Raw genomic sequence first — 17979 nt, 5'->3', positions numbered from 1 at the left:
TGGCCTTTGTGGGCATCCTTGGTAAAACCCCATTTCAAGATGTGGGAACTTGAATCAGGCCCCTTGTGGAGCATCTGTCACATGCTCCTGCTCCTGTGGCTTTCTGTGGATAGCTGTGTGTTGGTGGAAACAGAGGTCATCATGCTCTCAGGCTTCCCAGAGGCATCCCAGTACCCTACATATCAGGCAGAGCTTCGATTAGGAACAGCATGAGATCAGATATGTGAGCACCCACTGGGAGGGGCTGTCTCCAAGGTGGGTTGGGACAACCTGCACAAGGAGCAGGGTGGTATATTGTTGAACAGGCTACTGTTTGCAGCTGTTGCACTCTTGGGTCCTACAAGAAAGACAGCCGGTATAAGAGTCTGTTGTCTTCCTCATCTTATAGTGATACCAGGGCTATAAGATTATGGTCCCAGGCATACAAGCACACTTATCCTTAATAACCTCTGAAAATGAATCATCTTTAAATAAGTCATATTAGGTTGAGGGTTCCAGCATGTAAACATGGGGCCCACGGTGCAGGCCATGATAGGCTTCTGTTCTGTGTTGTTACCCAAGGCTTGTTATATAAGCAAAAACAGGTCACTAAAGCACTCTGGATGTCACAGTATGGAGAGAAAAGTAGGTGACTGTTGGCATATATAATGACACACATAGCTGGCTTTGACTCCTTGTTGCCTCGGGGGGCTGAATGTAAGCACATTCTGTTCAGACAGGTTGGCCTTCCTGTCCAGTTTTATTGTTTGACCTATTTCTCCTGTTAATTGTTTCATAAAGCAAGCAGGGCTGGAGGGCAGCAGAGTGTGGTGGTGCTTTGCAGGTCCTGATCCTGCAGGCAAGTAGAGCCCACCTTTGGGCTTCTTCCTGACCCTTAAGGAGATAGTCCTTTCAAGTGTTGTGTCACAGCCTTCAGTCCCAAGGGGAATCCATTCCCATTAGGGACAGGGCTACCTCCATGTCCCAACATGTGAATTCTCAGTGCTTTGTGGCACTCCAAAAGCTGAATCCCCAAAGCTAACTTGAAAGGATTCAAATTCTGTGTTACTAAAGATAACACAGAAAATGGAGCCTGGGTGATAAATCAAAAATATAGAATCCCTAAGGCATGCATTTTCTTTGACCTTTCTTTTTCTTTTTTCTTTTCTTTTTTAATTATAAAACAAGCAGAGAAAATTATCCACAACAAAAATTTCTTTTTTTTCTCTCACTCTATTTTTTCCTCTCTCTCCCCCTCTCTCTACTTTCATTCCTTGTTCCCTATTCTCCTATCCATATGTATCATTTCAACAGAAGATACATAAGAATCTGTTCTGCTTCTGCTACTTAATCTTGGTTGTATGAATTCTTGAGAGATGATATTTATGCCCCTTACCCATGAAGCTAGGATGACTTGTGACAACTCTGTAACTAATACCACACAGCGGAGAGATGCCATTCAATTTTCAAAAGTAAGCCAGAAAATGCCACCAAGTTTCAATCTGATCTTTGGGGATGTTAGTTCCAGGGGAGACTAGCATTGTGGAAGAAGGCCAGTTGCTCTGAGACTGCCTAGCCACAGAGTCTGCATTCCGGCAGAGAGATGGGCAGCCCAGCCAGGCTCGTCACTGACAGCCAGCATCCAATCCTGACTGTAGGAGTGAGCCATCTCCCATTGCCAGTCCCATCAGCTCAGCTGATATTTGCAGTCCCAGCTGACATCTTGCTCCCACTGCATAAATGACCTCAACGGAGAGAGGCTTGGCTGAGCCCTTTGCAAATTTCTGAAGCTCAAAATTGCCAGCAAAATAAAATGGTTGTTTAAAGACACTTACATCTAGAGACAAATTTTTTTTTCACACAGCGATAATAACCAAAGTAAATTTTGGTGAACGCAAATGAGGGGTTGCTACAATAAAAATTTAAAGCACATGGCAGCGTCTTTGAGATCAGACTGCAGACAGCGGCTGAAAGAGCTGACATCTGAGAGCAGTTGGGGTGGTAGTCAGGGAGGAAATCTGGGAAAGCCAGAGAAACATCACAAGAGTTGTAGGCAAAGATCTTTGTTATATAATGGGGGAAAGCTCAACAAAAGTATCACCTGTAGTGTGGGAAGTAGAAAATGTACCAAATGAACTCTGTGAGCTCCTAAAGGAAATCTCCAGGCAGCATGTGGAAGATGCCAACAATAAAAGGAGAAAGGAGAGGCCAGCAAGATGGCTCAGTGGGGAGAGGGGCTTGCCACCAAGTCTGGTGACCTGAATGTGGTCCTCAGGACCCCTCTTGGTCCAAGGAAATAACTTTGAGTTTTGTCCTCTGACTTCCAGTGCCCGCGTGCACACACACACATGCACACGCACACGCACAAATGGCACATGCACATGCATGCAGGTTCCCTGCAGAGATCAGAAGAGGGTATTAATTTTTTTAGAGCTGAAGTTTCAGGAGGCTGTGAGCCTCTGGATGCAAATACTGGGTTACTATCTGGACATAGTCTTTTTGGGTTCAGCCTGCTCTCTAGTCCCACCTTAGCAATGATCGAAAAGGCCTTGTGTCCCCTTGCCAGTCTTCCCACTGGCCAGTGAAGTTTGCCCTCTTCTTGAGTTTTGGCCAGGCTTAGTGACACACCTGTGACTAGAAGAACATAATGTGACTAGAAGAACGATGTCCTTGCAGCAGCAGCTCTAGGAGAAACCTGGATAAGTAAAATCAGAAATTCTGGATAAGTGAGCACCCTGAAGCTGCCACATCAGAGAGGCTGACGGTAGGGGTTCTGACCCACATCTTAGCTAAGACTGCAGATAACAGCTATCCAGCTGAAACATGTGAGCCACTGTGAACCCGGAACCAGGTCAAGCCACTGATGACCTTAGCCATGTGACAATCTAAGCATGGTTCAAGACTGACTTCAAGCAGAAGCTTGGTATCTTAGTCATGGTTTCTACTCCTGCACAAACATCATGACCAAGAAGCAAGTTAGGGAGGAAAGGGTTTATTCAGTGTACACTTCCACATTGCTGTTCATCACCAAAGGAAGTCAGGACAGGAACTCACACAAGGTAGGAACTTGGAGGCAGGAGCTGACGCAGAGGCCATGGAGGGGTGCTGCCTACTGGCTTGCTTCCCCTGGCTTGCCCAGCTTGTTTTCTTATAGAACCAAGACTACCTGCCCAGGGATGGCACCACCCACAATGGTCCCTCCCACCCTTGATCACTAACTAAAAAAAGGCCTTACACCTGGTTCTCCTGGAGGCATTTCCTCAAGGGAGGCTCCTTCCTCTGTGATAACCACAGCTGTGTCAAGTTGACACACAAAATCAGCCAGTACCCTTGGACTCTTTCTGAGTTCTTGATTTTAAAAAAAAAAAAAAACTGTGAGCAAAGCAAAATGATTGTTTCAAGCTGCTATGTTTTGAGGTAATTTTGTTATGTACTGAGCAACTGGGACAAGTTGCTTCACAGACCTTCTTAAATATTCTTTAAGTTACTACAGCTGATTTCAGGGGAAGGGTTCCCCTCCAACATGGGTGATCAAAGCAACCATTTCCCTCCTTTTCCTTCAGTGAGGACAATCAGGACAAAGTGAAAAAGAACAAATATTTTTCTTACTTCTAATCCGCATGGCCAAATTACCTTTGAGAGAGATAGTACTGGAAGCTTATGGGCATAGCAGTTTGATTACGACTGTGCCAGCTTTGGGTATTGTAATTTTAAGCCGTACTTAAAAGCATCACAAATTCAAAACCCGTTCTTATGCAGCTGCTGTAAAATTCTATTACTCTGACCCTAGGAGGGAATCCATTCAAGCTAGAGGCGGAGCCTCTCCAGCTCAGGCTAACCCTGCCACTGCCCCCACCCCTCCCTTAAATCTGGTTAGCGCATTTGTTTCTTCCAACAACATTTTCCTGTTGCATTCCCTGCCTATTCTGAAAAGTCAGACAAAGCGACAGTGTTTTAATGTCCCCTACAAATAATCCTGACTTAGGTAGTTGGGCTTTGTCCATCCTGACACCAATTTACCATTGATGGCGAGCATGCTTTGTGACATCACAGATGACCTCGTTGACTCTCTTTACCACTGTGCAAGTTAGTTTTTGAAAATGTTCTCTCTCTCTCTCTCTCTCTCTCTCTCTCTGTCTCTCTCTCTGTTTCTCTCTCTGTCTCTGTCTCTCTCTCTCTCTCCCTCTCTTTCTCCCTTCCTCCCTCCCTCGCCCACCTTCCTTTCCTCTGTGTGTATATATGCATGCATGTGTGGTATATGGGCACAGGTATATGTAGTGTATGTTATAGGCCAGAGGTTGACTGTAGGTATTTCTCTCAATTGTTCTCTACCTTATGTTAGGCAGAGTCTGTCACTAAACCCAAAGCACCCTAATTCCAATTGCTACACTGAGTAGTCAGTGAGCCTTGGTGATCTTCCTGTCTCTGTTTCCCCAGCACTGGGATTCCAGACCCACTGTGTTGGCATTGGAGCCTACAGCCTCCAAATCCAGTGATGACATCAAGTCATCCATAGGTGACAAGGACTTGAGTGCCTGTTGCCATGGCAACTGCCATACATTCCCAGCATCCACCTGCCTGCACCTTACCTGTGTGAGGTGGTGCGTGTGATTACATCATGGCCCAAATAAAAGGCAGAGCCCCCTGACTTTCGCTCTCTCTTTTCTTCTTCTTCATCCCCCTCTTTGTCCTTTTCTCTTCTCCCCCAATAAACCTCTCCCATGGAGCTGTATTAGCCCGGTTTGATCTGTCCCCTGTACAAACCACCATTCTAACACAACATACACCATCTTGCCAGGCTTTCTTTAACAACATGGATACTGCAGATAGGACTCAGGTCAACATGCTTGTCTGGCAAGTAGCTTATCAACTGAGCCACCTCCCCAGCCCCACAAGGAAGATCCTTATCCCCTATTTTGCAATTAAGGTACTAAACCTTAGCGATATGAAGCAACTAGGCCAGTGACCTGCCTTGTGACTGATGCAAGGAGGATCTGGCTCTTGCTTTGACCCCTGGACTTCGCTCCTCTCCTAGATCATGAGTCCACAGTGTATTGAATTCCCACTTACTTAGATTCCCAAGAAGAAACTAGTAAGTGCAGGAAATCCCTGTTGGCTCCTTTCAGTTATTGCCTGCGTCTTCCAAACACTGTCCTGACTTCAGTTTTTTTTTTTAAACCACTGCAATTCAAGAATCAATGTCTAAGTTATGACTGCTTCCAGACTTCTATGTGACAGTAGCGTTAAAGTAGTCTTGATGGATACTTAGTTAGCAATTGTTTGGAAGAAATAAAAGTGACTATGTCTGAATTCACATAAAAACAGCATTAGAAAAAATGTAATCGTTTCAGAATTTTTGTTATATTTCTTAAATAACATGAGAAGAAAAATATTTTGAGTTTAAAGTTAAGTTCACTTTTCTCTGGTTCTTCTTAGGTCTTCTTCCTTGGGGGGGGGGCGGGAAATCAAAGTAAAAAGAAGATACCTTGGAGAGACTAGAGAGCAAGCTGTAAGCATGACTTCAGTTCTCTAAAATGGAAGAGAGGACTTTCTCCCTTGGTGTATGCTTAGTACTTCAACAGCCTCTGGAACACATATTTGTGGAATGAATGCATAAACTCTTTAGCTTCCTACCCACCCACCTCTGATTTCTACAGGTAAGATCATTTGTCCTGCAATTCAGACTCAGCTTCTTGTGGGACCAATTGTATGCTTTTATTTATTTATTTATTTATTTTAGTTTTATTTTTTTGTTTTTCCCCCCTTCCTTGTATGCTCTTAATAGTCAAAGCCTGGCTCCCAGGCTAGAGCTTGGGTACCTCAGACTGTACGCCACATCCATAGGACCAGATTCTTCATTTTAATAGACTCTCAACATTTAAGTTTTCACATGGCTGCCAAGGCTAGGGTGGACCCTGCATCAGCATCATCTGTACCCAGCATCGTTATCTGGGACCCTGCTAGAATATTGATTGCATCAAAGATTCTCGGCTCAGGTCCAGGGACATATACTTGTAGCCTCTAGGTGTTCTGATGCCTAGTAATGTTTGAAAACCACCTTTCCAAGTTCAACCACAACCTACTTGGCTCTTGGATTTGGGCTTTTGGTTGCAATAAGTGAGCTGTTTTCTTACCTCCTGTGACCTGAGCCTCTCCAGTATGGGGGAAATCACTTTCTCTTAAACCTTTATACTCAAAATTTGAGTAGCTCTGAAAATTCTTCCCTGCTAACTTTATGCTGTAGGATATACTCTAAGCATAATGGGTAGTCTCATCCTTCTGACGTAACCTTAAAGAGCCCAGATGTAGCATTCTGGTAATGAATTCCAGAACATATGAACAGATCCTGTCATTGTTATCAGTGGCTGTAAATATAGCTATCCCTCATCAAAGGTGCCCAGCAGCAGGAGCACAGAAATCTGAGAAGCAATGAGTTCTCTACTTCCCCAGCAGTTTATTCACAGAACTGCCTTTGGCAGGATTTTTCTAACTGACCTCTATGGTTTTATGAGTATATCTTGGAGTTTCAAGGGCTTCCCAGTACTCCAAACCTGTGAAATCAAACCTCTAAATATTCTTGAGGAAAGGAATGCTCAGAATTTACCTGGGCACTCTACAGTTAGGATTTGTGTTGTTGGCTTTTTCTGAATGGAAAACATGGATTTGTGATTACAGGTTACAACCTGGAAAAGAAGTGTTGAGTTTAATTTTTAAAATAGTAAGTGAGCAAATCCTTTCATATACATGCATGCAACTATCCAGCCATTACCATCCCACCACTTGCTGATATAAATGCTTGTAATTATCTCCACACTGATGCATCCTTTGACTGGGATTATAAGGCAATAGCCTATTTCCAGGCAACCTTTGGGAAACGTGTATGTTTTCTGTATCAGGATATGGAACTAAAATGTGTCTTCTTGTGGGTTTTCTCAGTTGACCCTAGACTCATCTCTGGGAGCAGAGAACAAACTTTATCCTTCTGCCATGCATATATCCTGCCGAAGTTTGTGTCTATATCCCTCGGCACCTCTGCTACTTCCTCTCTAAAGCTAATGTTCTCCCATTGTCAATCAAATGAGAGCATCCTTTGCCACCTTGACTGCTCTCTTGACAGCATGATTATAGCCTGTAAAATGTGGGGTGTAAAATCATGACATAATTAAAGATTTGTTTGTATTTGTGTGTGTGTGTGTGTGTGTGCGCGCGCGCTACACATGTATACAGGTACTCACATAGTCCAGAAGAGGTCCTAATCAGATACCCTAGGGCTGGAGTTTCAGGCAGTTGTAAACTACCTAATGTGGGTGCTGGGAACCAACTGTAGTCCTTTGTAACAGCAATGAGTGTTCTTAACCACTGAGCCATCTTTCCAACCCTGAGACATGATTGTTGAATGACTTGAAAAGATTGAAACACAGAAACCATGACTGCTTCCTTATGGTTTGGAGAAAATACGGACATGTTGAAGGCTTGGTCCCCAGCATGCAGCATTAAAAGGTGGGAGCTTTAACAGAAAGAGTTTCAGGTGAGGTCATTGGAGGGCTCCAGATTGTTCTCATTGGACCCTTGAATTTGTTCTCACATTGTTTATTGTTATAAACAGTGATCCAGGCCTTTGAATCTCTCTCTAGCTTCCTACCTAGCCAAGGACATTTTCCATCTCACATTATGCCCCTGTCCTTGTGATGCAACTTGTCTCAGTGACGTTATCCACCCTGAGACATGAGCAGAAGCCAGCAGCATATCCTTAAACACCTAGACTTGAACAAAATGAGACTTCTCCTTTGCCAACAGCCAGCTTTAAGTATTTTTGTTATAGCAACCAAAATGCACTAATACAGGGTTTCATTAAATACAGTCACATACTTAACAGCAGGGATGCGTCTATTAATGCTGCTTGGTAGGCCAGCTTGATGAGTTTATGAGTCGTGTCCTGTTGCTGGTCCAAAGCAAACAAAAGCCAAAAATTGTTGCGATACACAAATCAATAGAGAAGCCATTGCTACCCAGCTCTCTTTTGAATTGTCCTATGCACCACAGACTTCTGGGACTTCCCCTTTTAACCCCCTTTCTAGAAAAGATGGTCAGCAGCCACATCTCACCACGTCCACATTCCCAGGTCCTGTCACAATCCTTTTCCACGACAGTGCAGGACACCCTTTCTAGCTATTGCTGGCTGCTTATTTGCCAGCAGACTTGAAAACGGGATTTTTTTTAACAAGAGCTACAAAAAAGCCACGCTATGTATGAGGAAATCTGGTGATGATGATTTGTTATTATTACTACTATTCCCAGCCCAGATGGTTCTCCAGATGAAATGGATAAAAACTGGAGTCTCTTTGTGGCTGGTGACAGGTGCAGACTTGGCCCCTCCGGTGGGATTTCATCGGGAATGCAGCTCACCACTGGGGCAGGAGCTTCCCACAGGCCTGTGTGTGTGTGTTGTAGCAGTCCCGAAAACTGTCAAGTGAGTAATTGGCCTCTTATCTGTTGTCTTTAGAAGATTCCCTTCTGCACACCCTTTGAAAAGCCACATCCGTCAGTCCCTTTGTTTGCAAGCAACAGAAATAGGCTCTAGTTAACTTGAACAGGAAAGGCATTTATTGGGTAGACATGGGGGTCCTTCCAGAACTGATGAAAGACCAGAGAGCCAGGCTTTGAACACATAGAGAATCGGGAGAGCCCTTACAAGGGAGGAAGCAGGAGGACATTTAGAATCTTGCCAGGGGGCAGGGGGGGCGGGGGGGGGGGGGAGAAGTACAACCTCTTATTTTCTGTCTTGAATCATTCCCTAACAAGATTTTTAAGTTGTGGCAACAGGCACTTGATGGCTTAGCTTTGACTTAGGTTTGTTCTCAGGCTGCAACAGGATAGGGCCTGTGGTTGGCAGAGCTGCCAAATAGCATGAGAGAGAGTCTTAAGGATGAAACGACACTGAAGAAGGAAGACTTCCTAGAAAGTAGGGGAGGAGCTCGGCAAATGTGTCTCCAAAAACACAACTCCGAAACTGAGCAAGACTGACCAAGCCAATAATTTCAGAACACTGAAAATTAACCAAAGGCGTAAAACAACCTTTTCTTCAAGAAACCTGCGGACTCTTGCCTGAGAGTGGTGGGACTCTACAAAGCTCTAGCCCAGCGATTCTTCATCATGTCGGTTACATGAGCATGGTAGGTGTAGCAGGGCATGGTGTGCTATGAAACACAACAGCTTGGTGTGGGGAGATGGCTTCATGGTTAAAGTGCTTCAGATCCTTGGCACACACATAAGAGTGGGCATTGAGGTATATGATGCATCTGTAGCTCAGTTCTGGGGAAGTGGAGACAGACATCCAGGTTCAGCGAGAGATCGTCTCAAAAAAATAAGGTGGAGAGCAATAGAAAAAGATATTGTGTGTGTGTGTTGTGTGTACACATACCACACACATACTCACACACATAGCAGCAGATTTTCTACCTAAAGAGGCTGACTTGACTTGGAGTAGACCATAGAAGAAACCCATGCTTCCAGATATCAAACCCTCACACACTGCATAGACTGCCCTAGCAGCGAGCCACAATTGGGTAACAAAAACCAGTAGAAGTGGATCGCCCCATTGTCTCACTATTCTGGAGGGCAGAAGGCCAACATTAATGTGTTTTCTGGAAATTTCTTCCTAAAGAGTGTTCTGAAAAGAATGTGTTCCAGGCCTTTCTCTAAGTTTCTGGTTTGAGTAAGTTTTGGTTTTCCTCGGTGTTACAGCCATGTTATCTTAGCCCCTCCTTCTGACATCTCAGTCATGGGCCACCATGTCCAAATACTCCTTCTATAAGGACCTGAGTTATGTTGTCTTGAGAACATAGTCTGCTCTGGGAATGCCTCGCTTTAACTAAGTGTGTCAGTAATAAAGCCATCCCAAACAACATTAGGATTTCGAGCACCCAGCATTAGGACTTAAGTATATATTTTGGGAGGCACAGTCCAAACTCACAACACATCAAGGCAAATCAAGTGTCATGGTTAATTTTACATGACAATATAGGGGCCCCAAGATATTTAGCCAATCATTATCCTGGTGTTTCTGTCCAGTCTCTTTGGTCAAGATTGACATGTGAATAGTTACACCGAGATCTCGTATGGGAGGTCCTCATCCAATCAAAGACCTGATGACTAACTGACCTTCTCATGATGAAGAATCATTCTTATCTGCCTGTAAACGGGAACACTTGCTTTTTTTCCCCATCCATCTGACTCTGACTGGAACACGGACCCTCCAAGAGTCTAGAGGCTGCTGTTCTTGGATTTGGAGCTTTCCCTTCCAGCTTCCCTGACTCTCAGGCCTTCAATCAGAGACTGGGGGTAAAGCCACAACTCACCTGGGTCTCTTTGCTGATCTGAGAGTTTAACTTATTACCTTGCCAGTAGCCAATGTCAGGTAATACATACATACATACTGACAAACACATGTAAGCCGATATCACTCTCATGTAACATATACACAATACTCATACTTACACATACTCACAGAAAGCAATTCTCTCTCTCTCTCTCTCTCTCTCTCTCTCTCTCTCTCTCACACACACACACACACACACACACACACAGAGTCATGCCTTTGCTTGCTAAGGTCATCTGAGTATCTTTCACCTACTTTTTGTAAACATAAGAAAACCTGTATAAAAGGTATTCTAATTGGCCACATATGCAGAGTGAGTGAGATACAACAATTGTTTTAGAGCACGGGTTCACAACCTTCCTAATGCATAAACCCTTTAATACAGTTCCTCATGCTGTGGTGACCCCCCCCCAACTATAAAATTATTTTGTTGCTACTTCATAGCTGTACTTTTGCTGCTGTTATGAATCATAATGTAAATATCTGATATGCAGGATATCTGATATGTAATTCCCAAGGGGACCCACACTGCCTTAGCACAATCTGAATGTATCCAAGGAGATGTGGATCCAGGAACAAAATTAGGACTACTAGCATGGAAGAAGGGAGAAAGGGTCAGCAGTCACCTTGTGGCAGAGGGTGTGGTCTGGGGCTAGACTGCCAGGCAGGTAGCAGTGACAGGACTAGTGAGCTGGTGAGGCCTTTCCCTGAGTGGCTGGTGTGGCACTTGAGCCTTTTGGAATCTCTAGATGTGTGCATGGGGGGAGACGCCAAAGACAGATCCTGCCATTTAGTCCTAACAGAAACAGACATTTCTCCCCCCCCCACAGAAATAGAGGGGTGCCTAGGTTTTGCCTAATCATGTCAGTCCCACAATTCATTGCTCCCCTCCAAACAAGCCCAGAGGTGCTCTTGCTGTCTGGGAAGTGAAAGGCAGACACACTATTGGTCTCTACGAGACCTGAGAGATGGCTACAGAGCTGAGTTATCATAGGAGATAAATCCAGTGTCTAGGCTGGATTTGAGATCAATGGGAAACACACAGCCTTGTTCCCTCAGGACTTTATATTATGCTGTACCAGAAAAACAAGACTATAGGCAGGAAAACATCCTCAATGCTGGGTTCTGTGCTCACAGCCTGGCCTCTTGCTGTCCCTTATGCCTACAACGCAGTGACTGACATCGATATGCGTATTCTCTTGTTCTCCCCATCATCCCTCCCTCCCTCTCTCCCTCGTACTACAGTTCCTCCTTCCTTTCCCCTTCTTTCTCTTTCCCTCCCTCCCCCATAACTTATTCAAGCTAATGTAAATAGCCCTAGACTTACATCTGGCTCTATTGGACACCAAGCCCTGTGTCCTTGCCCTCAGTGTATGGGAAGGACACATCTGTTGGGCTGTGTGAGACAGACTTGTTGGAGAGAGGGGCAAACAGCAAAGATCTTCTGGAAGGAGACAGACGGCTCATGGAAGCTCACCTTGAGCCGTGCGTAGAATTTATTATACGCCTTCTTTCCTTTCTCAGAGCCAAATAGAGAGGCACAGGACAGGGACAATGAATCTTTCAAGGTCATGTACAAGTCACCAGTCAAGCCTGGCCTGTCACTCAAAGTTCTAAATTCCCCGTTACTGAGCTCAGCCAAGGAAGCATCATGGTGGAGCTTTGTCAGCACAGGTCTGGAATAAGGCTGCTACCTGCGGTCTTTCCCTTCTACCTCCCGCTGTGCCCCCTGTCCCCACTGCAAACAGCCCTCTCTTTACCCCTCCTGCCAATCCATAAACCGACCCTGGAAATGCCAGGATGGGAACATAACGTTGGCCATGAGGGACTCGGTCAACTTCTTTGCCTTCTGGCTGTTCTAAACAAACAAAGGGCAGTGCACAAGTTATTAGTAAATACCAAGGCTTAGTTTATTGTATAAAACTTCAATCCAACAAATAAATGAGCCATCAAGTTTGAATTTATGTAGCATTCAAAACACATTAAAGCCATTTGACCATGACAAAGGCCTTTTCCTGCTTTGAATGATGAAGCCAGCTCCGCAAATACCCTTTGGATGAGACATTAAGCAGGTCCTTTCAGTTTGTCTCCCGGGACTGTCAAGGTGGAAAGGAAAGGTCCTGGCATTCTTTCTAAAGGATTCTTTAGGGAAAATCCCATCCTGGCAACATCTCCTTTCTGCAGAAAAGGGTTTGTAAACCCGTAACAGTCAGAACAATGACAGCTACTTGACTAGGGGCATCCAGCTGGCCGCCACCTCCCTGCTATTAACCTTGAGATACCCCAGAAGTCACTAGAGATACCTGAATTCTCATGAAGCATGAAAAGAACTCATGCCAGGAGGTTCTGCATGCTTTTGTGGTCTATCTTCGAGCATTTTCTCCATCTGCAAATCGGCTATGATGATCCCTTGGAGGAGGCCGTGAGAAAGGAGGTGACAATACAGAAAAGAGCCCTGTTCAGTTCAAAGTGCACACTACCTACAAGGATAACACACAAGGATAACAGCTCCTCCCCACTTTTCTCATTTTTGCTACAAACTATACAAAGTTCCACATTTTGCTGATGCCACTCCTTGTTCCAGGAACTCTTGGGGGATGGAAGCTCCAGTGATGGAGGATAAGATCTGGCTCTCAGGAATCGAGCTCCATCTGATCAAGGACCAAGGCACAATCTAAACAGGAAATCCTTTAACAGGAATGCCTAGAGACACACAGAGCTTAAGAGAGAGATTTTGCTTGCTTCCCAGTGTGCCTCAAGTCCCCTACTTAAATGAAGAGCAAAGAAAACTGGTAAAAACTGTTCCTCTGAGAAACACCATCAGAAGTCAAGTGTAGGGCTGGCAAGATGGCTCAGTGGGTAAAGGCATTCACCACATGAGTATGGAAATCCTAAATTTGATCTCCACAATCCACATGAAGGTGGATAGAGAGAGCTGACTCCCGAAGTTGTCATCTGGCCTCCACAGTCTCAGTAGCACATACATCGTCACATATATTATGGAAACATACATGGTAATAAGAAATACATTTTTAGAAAGGAGATGTGCAATGAGTCTGAGAGGGGGTGGGGTTAGGAGGAATATATTCACTGACAAAAAGAGCGTCTGACTAGCCAATGCACTAGTGTGGTGTTAGCTACTGAGTACCAAAAATAGGTAACACTGGGCCCTTGTTCCCTCAGAGAGCCATAAACAGAGCAAGCATTGTGGTGAACAGTTTGATAGGCAAAGTCCAGTCTACTCCCTTTGTTTAAAGAGCTGCAGAGTTAGGACTGATCTGTGTGTCCAAGTTTCTGGTCATTTAAATAATGAATTCACTTGTGTATATAAGTGTAGTATACATATATGTGTGTATATTTATGCAGGTACAAATGCATGCATGTGTGAGAGTGGAGGCAGGAGGTTGACACTGAGTGTCTTCCTCAGCTGCCCTCCACTGTATACATCAGAACAGCTTATCCTAGTTGAGCCCAGAGCTCACCGGTTAGGCTAGTCTAGCTAACCAGCTTGCTCTGGGGATTCCCTGTCTCTGCTCATGAGCTGGAGTGCAGCTGGGCTGCCATTCCCACCCCAGCATTTATAGGGGTTTTGGGGATCCAAATTTTGGTCTTCGTGTTTGTACAGCAAATGTGTTACCCACTGCACCATCTCCCCAGCTCCTTTGGTCATATGTCTTCCTTCTACCTGGAGGACCCTAGGTCACAGCCTCCTCAACGTCAACTCTGATGACTGACCTCCATGGAGATGTACCATGTACCACAAGGGCACCACATGCAATTCTCTATTCTAAGGAACATTGGGTGACACGAGAGAGCTAAAGGGGCCAAGTGCTGGAGGAAGAAGATGGCAAAGTAAGAGAACAAATCTAGACCCTGGCTTCTGGTCTGGGCCAGAGCACTGAGCAGATCTTGGGTGGCAGCTCTGCCCCCAACCTCCAAGAACCCAGAGGAAGCGGGGATCCCAGGCGCTCTAACTTGGACAGTGTCTTAGGTAAGCAGACAGCAGGGCCCCCCCTAAACAGGGAGTAACTGGGACCCACAAGGACCCAGGAAGTCACTCCTGGCCCAGAACACTGGTTCCTTCCGGTCTGGGCCAGAGCACTGAGCAGATCTTGGGTGGCAGCTCTGTCCCCAACCTCCAAGAACCCAGAGGAAGCAGGGATCCCAGGCACTCTAACTTGGACAGTGTCTTAGAAACTAGTTCTCGGATTTGAGGCCTGGATCAGACCTCTGCCAGGTCTGCTGTTGTGTGGACCCCAGATTCCACCTGAAACATACTGGAAGGTCCACTCAACCCAGAGCCACAGAGAAACAACTGAACTCAGAGCGTCAGACAACATATCCTGAGATATTCTAGAGGAGACACTGCACCCAGAACAGCAGACACCTAGCTGGACTGCTACCTTGGAGGCACCATATCCTGAGGCATCCTAGAGGTACCACTGTAATCAGTACAGCTGGAAAAGATCACAGAGACATCTGGACCCCTAGGAGATCAGACACAAGCTAGATAACTGGAAAGGCAGGCTTCAGTCAGAGACAGCAAGTACAGGCAGCACTAGAGTTAACCAGATGGCAAAAGGCAAGAGCAAGAACGTAAGCAACAGAAACCAAAGTTACATGACATCATCAGAACCCAGCTCCCCCATCAGAGCAAGCCCTGAACACCCCATCACACTAGAAAAGCAGGATTCAGAATTAAAATCACTTTTCATGATAATGATAGAGGGCTTAAAGAAAGACATAAATAACACTCTCAAAGAACTTAAGGAGACCACTGGTAGACAGATAGAAACCCTTAAAGAGGAAACACAAAAATCCCTTAAGGAATTTCAAGAAAATGCAACCAAACGGGAGAAGGAATTAAACAAAACCATGCAGGATCTAAAAATGGAAGTAGAAACAATAAAGAAATCACAAAGGGACAATACCCTGGAGATAGAAAACCTAAAAAAAAGATCAGGAGTCATAAACACAAGTATCACCAACAGAATACAAGAGATGGAAGAGAGAATCTCATGTGCAGAAGATACCATGGAAAGCATTGACACAACTGTCAAAGAAAATGCAAAGTACAAAAAGCTACTAACCCAAAATATACAAGAAATCCAAGACACAATGAGAAGGCCAAACCTAAGGATAATAGGTATAGATGAGGGGGAAGACTCCCAACTTAAAGGACCAGTAAATATCCTCAACAAAATTATAGAGGAAAACTTCCCTAACCTAAAGAAAGAGATGTCCATAAATATACAAGAAGCCTACAGAACTCCAAATAGTTTAGACCAGAAAAGAAATACTTCCCGCCATATAATAGCCAAAACATCAAATGCACAAAACAAAGAAAAAATTACTAAAAGCAGTAAGGGAAAAAGGCAAAGTATCATATAAAGGCAGACCTATAAGAATTACACCAGACTTCTCACCAGAGACCATAAAAGCCAGAAGATCCTGGACCAATATCATACAGACCCTAAGAGAACACAAATGCCAGCCCAGACTACTATACCCAGCAAAACTGTCAATCATTATTGATGGAGAAACCAAAATATTTCATGACAAATCCAAATTTACACAGTATCTCAACACAAATCCAGCACTTCAAAGAATAATTGGTAGAAAACTCCAACACAAGGAGGGAAACTATAATTTAGAAAAAGCAAGAAAGTAATCTTCCAAAAACCCCAAAAGAAGATAGTTACACAAACATATCTCCACGGATGTTAGCCCAAAAGCTTGGATTAGTGAAGACTCAACCCGCAGACCACATGAAGCTCATGAAGAAGGAAGACCAAGAGGGGATGCCTCAGTTCTACTTAGAATGAGAAACAAAAATGCTCAAGGGAGCAAATAGGGAAACAAAACATGGAACAGAAACTGAAGGAGGGGCCTTCAGGAGACCATTCCACCTGGGTATTCATCCCATGTACAGCCACCTAAGCTAAACACTGTTGTGGATGGCTGGAAGTGCATAATGTGAGGAACATGATATAGCTGTCTCCTTAGAGGTCTGCCAAAGACTAACACACTCAGAGGACGATGCTCACAGTTAACCACTGATATGATCAGGAGTTTCCCAATGGAGAACTTAGTGAGAGGACTGAAGGAGCAGAAAGGGTTATTGACCCCAGGTGGAAAGCAACAATACCAAACAACCAGAGCCCCTCAGGGTCTAAACCACCAGCCTGGGAACACATAGGGAGGGACCCAAGACTCCAGAGGTATATGTAGGGGAGGATGGCCTTGTTGGACATAGGTGGGAGAGGAGTTTCTTGGTCCCATAAAAAATAAAAAAATAAAATAAAAAAAAAAATGAACACAGAGTGGGGGGGAATGTGAGGGCAGGGAGGGGATAGTGAGGGGGGTAGGTGCGGTCACTGCCTCATAGAAGCATGAGGAGGGGGATGGGATAGGAGGTTTCTGGGTGGTGGGAGGAAGTAGGGTAAGCGGATCTGAAACGTAAATACTACAACCAATTTTAACAAGCGGGGAAAAAAAAAAGTTGTCAGAACCAACATCTTTAAAAAAAAAGTCAGCCCCCTTGGGGGGGGGAGAATTTTTTTTTCTTGATACTAAAACTTGTTCTGAGAATTGCATATTGCAGAATACACAGCCTTGGTGTATCTACTCATCAAGCATACTGAGCAGGCCTGCCCAAACCTCCGATGTCCTGGAAATCCATCTGGATTCAGTGAAGACACAGCGTCAGAGGCTTATCAACTTACTCTTCCCCCCACCCCTCTTCTAATATCTCATCGCCCTTAATCAGCTTGAAGAAGTTAAAGAAGAGTCAGTGCTCCTATTCCCTGGGCTTGGGGACTAAGGTGGTTAATATTGGTCTGTCTTTCTAGGGAAAAGTAGTGGTTTTGTTGGAACAGGGGGGATTATCTAGGACTTATTGCATAGCCATAACCTATTGGTAGAAATCTGTATAATTATTATCAAGATGAAGTTATAATTTCTTAAATGGTACAAAATTTACTTTGATTTCAAATTTAAGGTTTTCATTGGTATGAGCCTCTTATTAATATAAAAATGAGATGAATATTGATACCCTCATGGGCATTGTGCCTGTATAACACATTTAGGAATACAAGGCCTAGACCCAGCCCTTTTTTAACTTTTTTAACTCATTTGGGATGGTTAACCTATGAGTTAAGGGACTATAGCAAATTCATGGTTTTGAGTTTATTGTTAGGGTGTTTTCCATATTTTATTTAGAAATAGCTGAGAGGAGTGAACAGACAACAGTCCAGGTTACCTTACATGGATAGTTGGTTTTCAAAACATCAGAAGTCCATAGAACTGACGCTACAAATATTTGTATATTAATGTTCATTTTGATTAGAGACCTGTCTGCTCCTGACAGCTTCCTGTCGTGGATTCTAAGAAGAAATTGAGCATCCTCGGAGTTACTCCTGTTGTGTGGTGATAGCCACTCGGCAAGAATTGCCTCTCTCCATCTACAGACAAATTACTGTCCAGAAAAGGACACACATGCAGAATAGTCGACTGATTATATCTGCCTAGACAGAGTAATCAGCCCTTAATAATCCTGCATCACTAAGGTCTGTCAGATGATTCTGGGCCAGAAGGCTGATGATTTGATGCTCCAACGTTCG

The 17979-nt window shown here is 44.4% G+C and overlaps 1 non-coding gene across 1 annotated transcript; it reads right to left on the bottom strand.

Moving 5' to 3' along the window:
• Positions 1–242: 242 nt before the first annotated feature.
• On the bottom strand, positions 243–371 carry LOC117713278 (small nucleolar RNA SNORA70). Its single transcript, XR_004607442.1, has one exon. It is a non-coding gene; the product is annotated as a small nucleolar RNA SNORA70 (small nucleolar RNA).
• Between the last annotated feature and the right edge of the window lie 17608 nt (positions 372–17979).

The sequence above is a fragment of the Arvicanthis niloticus genome, chromosome 7 (assembly GCF_011762505.2).
Source record: "Arvicanthis niloticus isolate mArvNil1 chromosome 7, mArvNil1.pat.X, whole genome shotgun sequence".
In the NCBI taxonomy this organism is placed as follows: domain Eukaryota; kingdom Metazoa; phylum Chordata; class Mammalia; order Rodentia; family Muridae; genus Arvicanthis; species Arvicanthis niloticus.
The sequence above is the reverse complement of the archived record's forward strand: the minus strand, read 5'-3'. Positions and strand labels throughout refer to the sequence as shown.